We start from the raw sequence: 14015 nt of genomic DNA on the forward strand, positions 1-14015 counted from the left end.
ATGCGGAAGGTCTCCCAACATTCTGCCCCTGGGGTGCCAGCCCTGCTATGCAAGAACCTCCCCCAACCCAAGGTGCATCTGGCCCACCTGTGTGTAACAAGAGAGCATCCTCAGCCAGACTTTCCTGTGAGCCTCACCACAGACACCCAACACATCCACAAGTGATGGCCACGGTGAGGTTTGTGCCAGTCACCCTGGCACCACAACAGGTCACAGACTTGGGAACTGCTGGCACAAGCCTACTATGGGAAGTTAACAGGCAGAGATCTTTTCCAGCTTCTAGACATGCACCTGTCCACGTGCATCAGGGCATCCCCTGTGGGGTAGAAAGGGTGTGACTGAGCTTCAGTGTTCTAAGTGTGTGAGATTTTGCCTGTGCCCTTTAACAGTGGAGACTGTTTCCTGCAGACCTCCAGTTCTCCCATACATGAGCCCCATTGGTTTTCAAAGCCACATGCTCTGGGGGCTCATCTTCCTGGTGCAGGATCCCTGGGCTAGGAAGCCTGATGTAGGACTTGGACTCCTTGCTTCTTGGGGAGAAACTCTACAACATTATTATCCTCCCATTTCAGGGTCACCCTGACTATACTACATCCACACCCCTCCTATCCTTTTCATTTAGTTCCTTCTTTAGAACTTTAGTTATGGAAAATCTTTTCTGCTAGTTTTTAGATCACGCTCCATGACAACCTCTGTGTAACTAGTTGTAATTTTGCTGCGCCCATGGAAATAGGTGAGCTCAGGGTCTTCCTACTCTGCTATCTTGGCTGCTCCCTGTCATCATTTAAAACCTCATCTGTCTTTACCCCTCTTCATGGATTTCCTTTCTCCAGTCTAGGTTCCATTCACACTGAACTTGTCTCTGTGTTGTTCAGTATGGTAGCCACTAGCCATATACATGTAGTGATATGTCTTCAGATAGAGCCTTGCCTTCCCCTACATGTATACTTTTTTTTGTCTTTTTGCCTTTTCTTGGGCTACTCCTGCGGCATATGGAGGTTCCCAGGCTAGGGCTCCAATCGGAGCTGTAGCCGCCGGCCTACGCCACAGCCACAGCAATGCAGGATCCAAGCCACATCTGCAACCTACACCACAGCTCACGGCAACGCCAGATCATTAACCCACTGAGCAAGGCCAGGGACCAAACCTGCAACCTCATGGTTCCTAGTCGGATTCATTAACCACTGCACCACGACGGGAACTCCGTACATCTATACTTTTATATAAATTGTTCCTTCCATCTGGAATGTAATCTTTTTCGTATTCTCAGCTTCTTATATTTTTCTAAATTTATAATGTTTATTTATTTATAATCAACATGAAAGAACTTCCCCCTCAAACTGCAATCAGGATAAGTGATATACTTACAATGGGCTGGATACCACTCTAGGTGTGTGGGTTTGCTTTTGTTGTTGTTGTTGTTGTTGTTTTTACATTTTTAAAAGATGCTTATGAAGTATAGTTGATTTACACTGTTGTGATAATTTCTTCTGTACAACAAAGTGATTTAGTTACACATACACACATCCATTCTTTTTCTAATTTTTTTCCCATATAGATTATCACAGAATATTGGGTAGAGTTCCCTGTGCTATACAGCAGTTCCCCGTTGGCCAATCTCAATTTCAAATTAAAGTCTTTTCTGGAGGCCTTCTATAAATCGCTCATCCTTCTCCAAAATTCTGGGTTAGATGTCTCTCCTTTGTACACTCAAAGAACTATGAATTTACACTTTAATGATACTTGACATGTTTTTTTTTTTCTGCACTAGACTATGAATTCATCCAGCACAAGTCTTTATATTATTTACCTCTATCTCCTCGAGGCCTATTAAGAATTGGATACACCTTTGAAGAGTAAAGAATGAAGGAGAAAGCATACAAGAAATGAAGAAAGAAAGAGTAAGCGAAAGAGAAAGGTAGAAAAAAATGGGAGTAATTAATCCTGGCATTCAGTTCCATTTGACCTGTGCCTTTGTCAGAGCTCATTTTCTGCTAATATTTGACTTCTCATTTCCATTAACTGAGTGGTAAATTTTATTATTGCTCTCATGTATATGCTGCCCACACTTACAGGAAGATTATAGTTAGTTCCCACCCCTATTGACATCAGATTTGGCCACATGGCTTGCCTTGTCCATTCATATGTGAGTGGAAGGCTCATGTGACTCTTTAGAGCTGAAAATTCAAAGTTATTGTGTGATTCAGCCATATTTCCATTTATTTTTTGCCACAACATGAGTGTTGTCCCAGATAGGAGCTGATTTGTTCTCCTGGATCCCCAAAAGAAGCCAATGTGAAGCCAAAAGCCACAGCTGACTTGCAATGGAACTGACCTCCATGTGGATGGAGAAATGAGCCTTTGTTAATTTAAGCCACTGATTAAAGCTTGTTTATTATTGAACAATAAGTTAGCCCAAGCTGAATGAAAAGTACAACTGGAGACAGCCCCATGCATGTATGATGCGAGAAGAGCCATAGGGTCTGAGACTGTAGCAATCAGAAGTCATCCTATTAGCCTCCTCTCCAACAGAGAAATTCTCTGCCCAGCACCCTGGGTCTTTAAAATTCTACCTGAACTCCTTCAGTGCCAGGGAAGGGGGCTCATTAGACTATGAGCCATGAAATTTAAATTGTTAAAATGTTTCTCAGCTGGCACTCTCCCACTGGTTCTAGTATGGCCACCTGTACCACTCAGATCAATCCACTTTGTATTCTATAAGAAAGAATTTGGATTATTAGATGCTTGGTCATGTCCAGACTAAACATTGCCAGTTCTTACTTTATTGTAAAACCTGAAAGATAAGACTGAAGCTGTTCTGACTCTTTGTGATAAATAAAAACATTCCTTCTAGTCCAAAGATATCATGATTCTTTGTTAATTCCACAAATGGAAGCAGCCCCTTAAAAATTTTTTCCCATTTACTTCTTTTAAATTAACATAAACATTCAATCAATGAGCTTGACCTTAGGAAAATATATTATCAGTTTGCCAACAAGCTTTCAAGAAAGCCTATTTAAAATACACAAGAGTTGGTTAACAGGTCTTAAAAACAATGCACATTTTAAATGCTTCCAAATAATCAAGAGATGAATGTAGCCCTATGTACATGCCACTACATTTCCAGGAAGCCCATCACGGTTTTATTCTCATGAGCCTTTCACTAATTTATGCATTGTGTTTTTTTTTAAATACCCAAAGAGACAATTGTTAGAAGTAGACTTGAGCAACCACAGAAGGTAGAAGAAAAAACCGTATGGTCAATTAACTGGGGAAAAAAGATTTCCACTTTGAATAAATAGTTTTCTTTTTCTATCATTGATCCTTTCTATTTAATTACAAAAGTAAATCATGAATACACATGTATTATAAAAAATTCAAACACTATTGAACCCTAAAGAGCACTCTGTCCAAGAGAACTTTCTGCGATGATGGAAATGTTCTATAACTGCTCTGTATAGTAAAGTAGCCATTAGCCACCTGTGGCTATTGAGCATAATAGAAATGTAGCCAATGAGACTGAGGAACTGATTTCCACATTTATTTAATTTTAACTAACTTAAGTTTAAATACTTATATGTAACTAGTGGCTACCTTTTTGGACAGCACTGATACAGAATTTAAAAAACAAAAGCACATTCATCTTCAAATCCCATAAGAAACCATTATTAATGGTTTGGTATATTTTTTGGACAATTTTGTGGGTGGAGGTGTGCTATATGTCATATATAATGAATATAGTGTTTACAGCATGGCCTCTGGAGGTAGATAGCTCAGGATTTCTGCTTGTTTGCTTTCTGAGTTTATTTTATTTTTTTGCTTTATTGGAGTCTAGTTGACTCACTATGCTGTGTTAGTTTCAAGTGTACAGCAAAATGAATCAGTTATATCAATACATATATGCATTCTTTTTCAGATTCTTTTCCCATATAGGTTATTATAGAATAGTGAGTAGATTTCTCATGCTATGCAGTAGGTCCTTGTTACTTATCTATTTTATATATGTTACTGTGTGTATGTTAATCCTAATCTCCTAATTTATCCCTCCTTCCCAACATTTCCCCTTTGGTAGCCATTAGTTGGGTTTCTAAAACTGTGAGTCTGTTTCTGTCTTGTAAGTTCTTTTGTATCAACTTTTATTAAATTTCACATATTACTGATCTCATATGATATTTGTCTTTCTCTGACTTACTTCACTTAGTATGAAAGTCTCTAAATCCATCCATGTTGCTGCAAATGGCATTATTTCATTCTTTTTTGTGGCTGAGTAATATTCTACTGTATATGTGCACCAGATCTGCTGAACCACAATGGGAACTCCTATATTTAGTTATTTAAGAACTAAAAACTGTTCTCCATAGAGATTGCACCAGCTTACATTTCCACCAACAGTGTAGGAAGGCTCCCTTTTCTTCACACCCTCTCCAGCATTTATTTTTTTATGATTGCCATTCTGACTTGTGTGAGGTAATACTTCCTATAGTTTTGACTCGCATTTCTCTGATAATTAATGACACAAAGCATTTTTTCATGTGCTTTTTGGCCATTTGTCTGTCTTCTTTGAAGAAATGTCTGTTCAGATCTTCTGACCAATTTTTATTGGGTTGTCTTATATATACATATAATATAAATACATATAAAGCTATATATATGAGATGTTTGTATATTTTGGAGATTAATCCCTGTCTGCTACTTCATTTGCAAAAATTTTCTCCTATTCTGTGGGTTATCTTTTCACTTTTTCTGTTTTATTTTTTTATTATCTCATTACTTCTAATTTTTTTTTGTATTTTTCCTGTTGTTCTTTTTCCAAGTTCTTAATTTCATATAACATTCACAATTAGCTCATTAAAACTAAGACTTTCTTCTAATATAAGGTTTTTTTATATAGTTCTCTTGAAGTACTGTTTGAGCTGTCTCTTAAGTTTTGATATGTAATATTTTCACTACAACAATGTTTCACATTAAACAATGTAGCATTGTTTTTGTTCCCCGTTATGGTATTTTGGCTGATCTATTTAGAAATGTCTTAATTTTTGAAAGACACAGTTTTTATCCTAAGTTTAAATTATGGACACATAATATTGTGTGTATGATACAGATTCATTGGTATTTCTGAGTTGTTTTGTAACCTAGAACATGGTATCAATATTTGTAAATGCTCATGAATGCTTGAGAAAAATATGCATTTTATAATTAATCAGTAAGTATTTCTAAATATATCTATATTAAATCTATTAATTGTGTTGTTTAAAAAACAATTTACAAAATGAATTGCATTTCTGTAAACCAGCAATAAACTATTAGAAAATAATTTTTTAAAGATACAAACCACTTACAATAATAGTTAAAACATCAACTACCTAACAAAATGTGTTAAAATCTGTTTTGAAAATTATAAAACCTTATTTAAAGACAGGAAATAAGATTTATATTACTGAAGAGAGACACTTAATTCACAGTTTTGAAGACTCAGTGATATAGAGACATCCCTTCTCCCCATTGTGTGTGTGTGTGTGTGTAAACTGGAAAATGGCTCTCAAGTTTATACAAAGTACAAATAATCAAGAATATCTAAGGAACACTTGAAGAAGAATCAAGTATCCAATTTATTATGAAACTATGACCACTATACCAATATGGTTTTAATACAGGGAAAGATGATATTCTAATAGACAATACAGAAACACAGAAATATACCCAGTTATATTGTTTATTTTATTTATGACAGAGGTATTGTTGTAAATCACTGAGAAAAAGAAAAAAAATTTTTATTTTATTTATTTATTTATTTATTTTTGTCTTTTTGGGTCACACGTGGAAGTTCCCAGGCTACAGGTCAAATTGGAGCTGTAGCCAATGGCCCAAGCCACAGTTACAGCAATGCCAGATCCAAGCTACATCTGCAACCTATGCCACAGCTCACGCTCACACACAGCAATACTTAACCCACTGAGCGAGGCCGGGAATCGAACCTGCATTCTCATGGATGCTAGTCAGGTTCATTTCCACTGAGCCAGGATGGGAATTCCCAGGAAAGATTTTTTAATAAATAGAGCTGAATCAATGGCTTATCCTTATAGGAAAAGATGGAAAGAAGAAGGAAGGAAGGAAGGAAGGAAGGAAGGAAGGAAGGAAGGAAGGAAGGAAGGAAGGAAGGAAGGGAGGAAGGAAGGAAGGAAGGAAGGAATTTAACACTGAATTCATATTATATACAAAACTTGTTTCCAAGTAAATTAAAACCCCAATTGGAAAACTTAAATGGTAAAACTTTAGTAGAAAAATGTCTTTATAACCTTTAGTTATGAATGAACTTAGTTCAACTAAATTAAAATAAATTCTGTTAATCAAAATATAACAATGAGAAAGAGAAAAAGATGAGCCACAAATGGAAGAAAATAATTGTAATATATAATGAATAAAGAATTTGTATATTTAATACATAAAGTACTCTTAAAAATAAATAATAAAAAGACAAAAACCTGATGGATAAATGAGCAAAAGCTGTATCAGATGCTTACAAAGCATGAAATCTCAATGGTCAATGAACACATGAAAAGATGCCCAACCTCATTAGTAACCAGAGAAATAAAATAAAAATTTAAACCATAAAAATGTATAAATATTCATCCAACAGACTGCAAAAATTTTAAAGTCTAACAGCATTAAATGCTGGCAAGGGTGTGGCACAAAGGAAACTCTCGTATACTGTCAGTAGATATAAAAATTGGCTCCACTATCTTTGACAATGGCGGTTTCAAAGCTGAACATGTGCATATCTCACAACCCAGAAGGTCCACTCCTATATCTGTAACCTAGAGAAACTCTTACTCGCAGGCACAAAAGACATGTGCAAGAACATTCATAGAAACTGGTACATTGCTCAAATATCCACCAACAAGGAAATGGGTGAAGAAATTGATATAGGTCAATAATCTTTTACCCAAAACATTCACAGTGAAGTCTTTTTTAATTTTAGAAAGAGAATAGAATAAGTACATACACATATATATACATATATATGAACATACACATATATACATATATGCATACATACATATGCACATATACACACACACATATGTATATGATGCCAACACCTGAAATTCAAACATGTAACATTTTCCAAAGCAAAAATATGAATTTTCATACTAACTTGGATCAATAAATACCATAAACATCATTTAAAATCAGTCTTTTTACTTTCAGAATTTCAGAGAAAGGATGCTATACTCACATGATGAAATACCATAGAGCAAAGAAAATGCATACACTATAGCTATGGATGATTCAGAAACATCATGACAAGTGGAAGACGCTAATCAAAAATAGAAAAACTAACAATATATTAATTAGGGACACAGATAGTTGTGGCAACGTTGTGATAGAAACAAAACAAGGCAATGATTAACAATGGATGTTTCTGGAGAGGAGAGGAGGACATGACCAGAATATTAGTAACTCCCTTAATTTTAATTTGTATACATATTTTAATTGTATATAAAGACATATACTTTTGTATATATGATACATTTCACAATAAAAATTAAAGATATTAAAAATATTGATTTTTATATATTGATTGTATAACTAACCATCTTATTATTCTTTTATTGTATCTAATACTTTTCTCACCAATTCTTTTGATTTGTATATGATAGTATCAACTGCATATAATGATAATTTTGTTTTCTCCTTTCTAATATTGATACTCCTCCCTTTTTTCTTATAATTGCATTGGCTGATGCTTCTAGATCAATGCTGAAATAACACTGATGGTCTTTTTCTCTGGCACCTCTCATGGATCGCCTTCTGCAGTTTTCCACCATTAAATGTATAAGGGATTTTTCACGGTCAGAACAGTCTCAAGATGAACTAAACCACTTGGAAAGACAGGCAGCAAGCTTCTGTGAACTAGAGCTTTGGTTAGTTACTGGTTTGTCATTGCACAGGTGTGGGGGACCCTGACAGCATCCCATAGCTCCCCCATGGAGCCAAATGGAAGAGGCCAAAATCAAACAAGCAGGGCCAGTTTCCAGGACGGCAGACACACCTTCGATGATGAGCTCATACAAAGGCCAGGCTGAGTGGCCTTCCCCACAGAGCCCAGGAGTGCTCAGGTCATGCTCACCTTCAATTACAAAATTGGCTGGCTCACGACCAGGCTGGATGGAGTGCTCCATCTCCAACCAGACACCTGCCTGCCTGTGACAGATCTGTCCCCACAGGCCATTCTCTACGCAGAGCACAGGTGGATCCAGAACAAACACCTCTCTCAAAGGGCCTGAGTTTCATTTAATAGAGTTCAAACTGAAAGTCTGGAAACCTTGATCTTTTCTATTTCCTTGATGTCTTCTGTGGCAGCTCCAGGGACTCCCAAGGTCCCTTCTCATCCACATGGCAAGACCTCCTCACCTAAGCAGGTTGCCCTACTGGAGCTTACCAATTATCTGAAAACAGGGAACCTAGAGGTGATGATACCAAGTAAAATAAATCAGACAGACAAATCCCTTAGGAGATCAGTAATATGCAGAATCTAAGAGAAATGATACAAAAGAACTTATTCACAAAACAAACAACCTCAAAGATTTTGAAACCAAACATGGTCATGGGAAACGTTGATGGGAGGGATAAAATGGGAGGTTGGGACTGACATATACACAATACCATATATGGAATGAGTAACAGGGACCTGCTGTATAGCCCAGGGAAATCTACTCAATACTCTCTAGTGACCTACACAGGAAAAGAATCTGAAAGGGAGGATATATGTATATGTATAATTGATTCACTTTGCTGTACCCCTGAAATTAACTCAACATTGTAAGTCAACTATACTCCAAAAAAAAATTCTAAATGAAATAAATAAATAAAATAAAGGCTAGGACAAGATGTTTAAAGGCTGGCTGAAAATTCTGGGGGCCTGTGTATAGAATGCACCAGCAGAACTTCCAGGCAGGAGGTGTATTAACATTTGCTTCCAGAGCTTGGGTGGGCAACAACATGGAAACTTTAAAAATACAGATTCAAAGGTCCCATCACAGGCTAATGGAATTAGAGTCTCAAGATGATAGGGCCTAGGAGTGAGAGTGTTTAACAAGTGATGTTACTTAGCTTTTACGACATGCAACCCCAAATTCCAACAGTTTAAAGCAGTAAGTGCTATTATTTCTCCTGAATGTACAGGTCAGTCATGCAGCCCTCCTGGTCTCAGCCTGGCTCATTCATGCATCTATGGTCATTTCTAGTTTGGATTGATGGTTCTAATAGGGCCTAAGCTGGGCCCTATCATTTGGGGGCAATGGGTTGGCTAAGGTCTGTGATGAGGTTGACCAGGACAGCTGGGCTCCTGTTCACATGGTCTCTCTTCTTCCAGCAAGCTAGCCTGGGCTTATTATCAGAGTTCTGAGGGAGAGCTAGAACAAGCAAGACTTCTTGAGGCTTAACCTGGGAACAGGCACACTGTCACTTCTACCTCATTCTATTGGCCAAAACAAGTCATAAGTCCAGTCCAGATTCATGGGGAAGGGGAATAGACTCTACCTCTTAATGGGAGGAACTGCAAAGTCTCACTGCAAGAAGCATGGGTCTTGGGAAAGAAAATTGGGGACATTTTTGCAATCAATGTGCCACACATCTCCCCTGGTGAGCCTAATGCAAGCAGCCTGGCCTCAATCTACACACCATCCATGCATTTCAGGGATAAATATCTACAGGGATGTCTACAGAGAAGGCCACTCAAGGCCACTCGTTGTGTCATGCATCACATGGGTCTTAATTTTCACATCCCAGGGTCTATCTGTGCCTTGATACCAGGACTAGAACCTCAACTTTGTCAGAAGTGCAAAGGTAATCTTGGGCCCAACCAACTCACAAAAGCCTCAGTTCTTACTAATCAAAGGTCAACCGATTCCTTTACCTAGAACATGTAACCAGCTGCCCAGACAGTTGGATCACCATTCTTTCCCTATAAGTAGAGAAATGGGAATGCAAATCAGAACCAAGGGGTTGCTCTATGTATCAGGTAGTACTGTTAATAAAAAATCCAGCTCAAACTGACTGAAGAAAAGAGAGAAAGTAGTATGGGTCACACAGTAAATTTGTGTGAATCTGGTCCATCTTAACCTAGAAGCTCAAATCATGCCTTCCAGTTTGGGCCACTCTACCTTTTGGCTATGGTTTCTGCTTTATTCTCAGGCTATATTTAGGATACTCAGAAAAGCCAATCTCAAACTCCATAGGCTAAGATCAACCAAAAAATAGAATGTGCCCTTCTCTCAATATTCCAGCAAAATCCCATTTTTTCTCAGTGACTCTGACTGGATCACATGTCCATCCCTACACCAATCTCTGTGGGAAGAGAATGTCATCTTCCATATTCTAATGGATATAGACTAGAAATAAATAAGACTGATAAGTACTGCAGTATGTTGGATGGTGATAGGGTTACAGAGAAAAAAGGAAAGGCAAGTGGAGAATGTCAGGCTGGAGGCTCAGTTTTAGATGAGGTAGCCAGAGAAGATGTCTCTGAGAAGTGTAGGGTGAACATGAGGCTGGGCAAGGTATGAAAATGCCTGGAAGGCATTCCAAACAGAAAGAACAGAAGATGCAAAGGCTCTGAGGTGGGAGTGGATGGTCCCATTGGCTAGGACAGCTGAGGGTCTCTGTTGGATTCTAGGGACAGACTTACCAAGTGGTGTAGACCCTGAGCTGGCCTGAGTTGACTATGGAGGCACCTGTCACATGTAAACTCTGTTCCCAAATGTTCTAAGACATCTTCCCGCCCTTTAGGGGAAACTATGGATGTATCATCCATTTTCACTTCCTCCTAGTATAGACAAAGCCAGAGCCATTCAATCCTCAAACTTTTTTAGTCTTTGTCCATCATGACATTGATATTTTTAAGGATTATGCACCAGGCATTTTGAATAATATCCCTCAGACTGAGGTTTGTCTGATGTTCCTCATTATTACATCCAAGTTACACATTTTGAGCAGAAAAATCATAGAAGCAATGATGCGCTCTGCTGAGGGTGTCATATTAGGAGGCCCATGATATCAACTTGTCCCATCCCAAAATGTTAACTTTGATCACCGGGTTTAGGTATTGTTTGCCAGGCTTCTCCTTGTAATGTTTCTACTTTTCTCTTTGTTTTTATTTGTTTGGTTGGTTGGTTGTTCGTTTTTCTTGTAGGGATGAAGATTTACTAAGAAAATAAACACTTTGTTAAAAAAACATCTCTCAAGTTTCTTTTCAGTGGTGAATATTGCTTTTGAGTTGTGAGATCCCCATTTTTTAAATTTTTTTTGCACACAAGAGTTTTATTTTAGCTTTCTCTATATACCTATTTTTTAGCTAACACATCATGCTCATAATGAAAATAAATCTAATTCTCTTTAAACTTTTAATGTCATGCTTCCATTTTAGTCTGAAATTTAAACAATTAAATAAATTTTTCTTTTTTAATTTTTTTTTGTCTTTTTGCTATTTCTTTGGGCCGCTCCCACGGCATATGGAGGTTCCCAGGCTAGGGGTCGAATCAGAGCTGTAGCCACTGGCCTACGCCAGAGCCACGGCAACGCTGGATCCGAGCCGCGTCTGCAACCTACACCACAGCTCACGGCAACGCCGGATCGCCAACCCACTGAGCAAGGGCAGGGACCGAACCCGCAACCTCATGGTTCCTAGTCGGATTCGTTAACCACTGAGCCACGACAGGAACTCCTCTTTTTTAATTTTTTAATTTATTTTTTATTGCTGTTTCCCCAAACACACTTTTTTTTTCCACTTACAGTGTGGGAACCCAGTTACACATACATGTACACATAATTTTTTTTCCCATTGTTGTGCTCTGTCATAAGTATCTAGACATAGTTCTCAGTGCTACACAGCAGGATCTCATTGCTAATCCATTCCAAAGGCAACAGTTTGTATCTGTTAACCCCAAGCTCCCAATCCATCCCACTCCCTCCTCTCCCTCCAGGCAACCATAAATCTATTTTCCAAGTCCATGACTTTCTTTTCTGTGGAAAAGTTTCATTTGTGCTGTATATTAGATACCAGATATAAGTGAGATCATATGGTATTTGTCTTTCTCTTTCTGACTTACTTCACTCAGTATGAGAGTCTCTAGTTCCATCCATGTTGCTGTAAATGGCATTATTTCTATCTTTTTTATGGCTGAGTAGTATTCCATTGCGTATATATACCATATCTTCCTAATCCAATCATCTGTTGATGGACATTTGGGTTTTTTCCATGTCTTGGCTATTGTGAATAGAGCTGCAATGAACATGTGGGTGCGTGTGTCTTTTTTAAGGAAAGTTTTGTCTGGATATATGCCTAAGAGTGGGTTGCTGGATCATATGGTAGAATCAGACAAACAAAAGAAATAAAAGGCATCCAAATAGGAAGAGATAAAACTGTCACTGTATGCAGATGATACTATGATACTATATATAGAAAACCCTAAGGACTCAACCCAAAAACTGCCTGAACTGATCAACAAATTCAGCAAGGTAGCAGGATATAAGATTAACATTCAGAAATCAGTCGCATTTCTGTTTACTAACAATGAAATTTACAAAAGGAATGTGAAAAAAAATACCTTTTAAAATTGCACCTCACAAAATCAAATACCTGGGAATACACCTGACCAAAGAGGCAAGGGACCTATGTGCTAAGAACTAAAACACATTAATCAAGGAAATTAAAGAAGATGTAAAAAAATGGAATGATATTCCATGCTCATGGGTTGGAAAAATTAACACTGTAAAAATGGCCATACTACCCAAAGCAATCTACAGATTCAATGCAATCCCTATCAAATTACCCATGACATTTTTCACAGAAGTAGAACAAACAATCCAAACATTTATATGGAACCACAAAAGACCCAGAATTGCCAAAGCAATCCTGAGAAACAAAAACCAAGCAGGAGGCATAACTCTTCCAGACTTCAAAAAATATTACAAAGCCATAGTCATCAAAGCAGTGTGGTACTGGTACCAAAACAGACCTAAAGACCAATGAAACAGGATAGATAGCAGAAATAAACCCTGACACCTATGGTCAATTAATCTTTGACAAGGGAGGCAAGAACATCAAATGGGAAAAAGAAAGTCTATTCAGTAAGAATTGCTGGGAAACCTGGACAGCTGCATGCAAAGCAATGAAACTAGAACATACCCTCACACCATGCACAAAAATAAACTCAAAATGGCTTGAAGACTTAAATATAAGACAAGACACCATCAAACTCCTGGAAGAGCTCATAGGCAAAACATTCTCTGACATCAACCTTATGAATATTTTCTCAGGTCAGTCTCCCAAAGCAATAGAAATAAAAGCAAAACTAAACCACTGAACCTAATCAAACTGACAAGCTTTTGCACAGCCGAGAAAACCAAAAAGAAAACAAAAAGACAACTTACAGAATGGGAAAAAAAAATACTTTCAAATGATACAACTGACAAGGGCCTAATCTCTAGAATACACAAGCAACTTATACAACTCAACAGCAAAAAAGTCAACAACCCAATTGAAAAATGGGCAAAAGACCTAAATAGACATTTTTCCAAGGAAGATATACAGATGTCCATCAAACGCATGAGAAAATGCTCAACATCGCTGATTATAAGAGAAATGCAAATCAAAACTACCATGAGATACCACCTCACACCAGTCAGAATGTCCATCATTAATAAGTCCACAAATAACAAGTGATGGAGGGGGTGTGGAAAAAAAGGGAACTCTCCTGCAATGTTGGTGGGAATGTAAGCTGGTACAACCACTATGGAGAACAGTATGGTGGCACCTTAGAAATCTATACACAGAACTATTCTTCTCTTTGTCTCATTAGGTATCTTGTGGAGAGATACTTAAAGATTATGTCAATATCCTATCTCTTATCAAACTTTCACCCACTTGTTTTAGGAACTTGTTTAAAGTTCTCGGGTGATTCAAATGTGCAGCCAGGGCTCAGGACATTCTCTAGAGTTTCCCTGGCCCTGGA

The sequence above is a fragment of the Phacochoerus africanus genome, chromosome 1, assembly GCF_016906955.1.
Source record: "Phacochoerus africanus isolate WHEZ1 chromosome 1, ROS_Pafr_v1, whole genome shotgun sequence".
Lineage (NCBI taxonomy): Eukaryota > Metazoa > Chordata > Mammalia > Artiodactyla > Suidae > Phacochoerus > Phacochoerus africanus.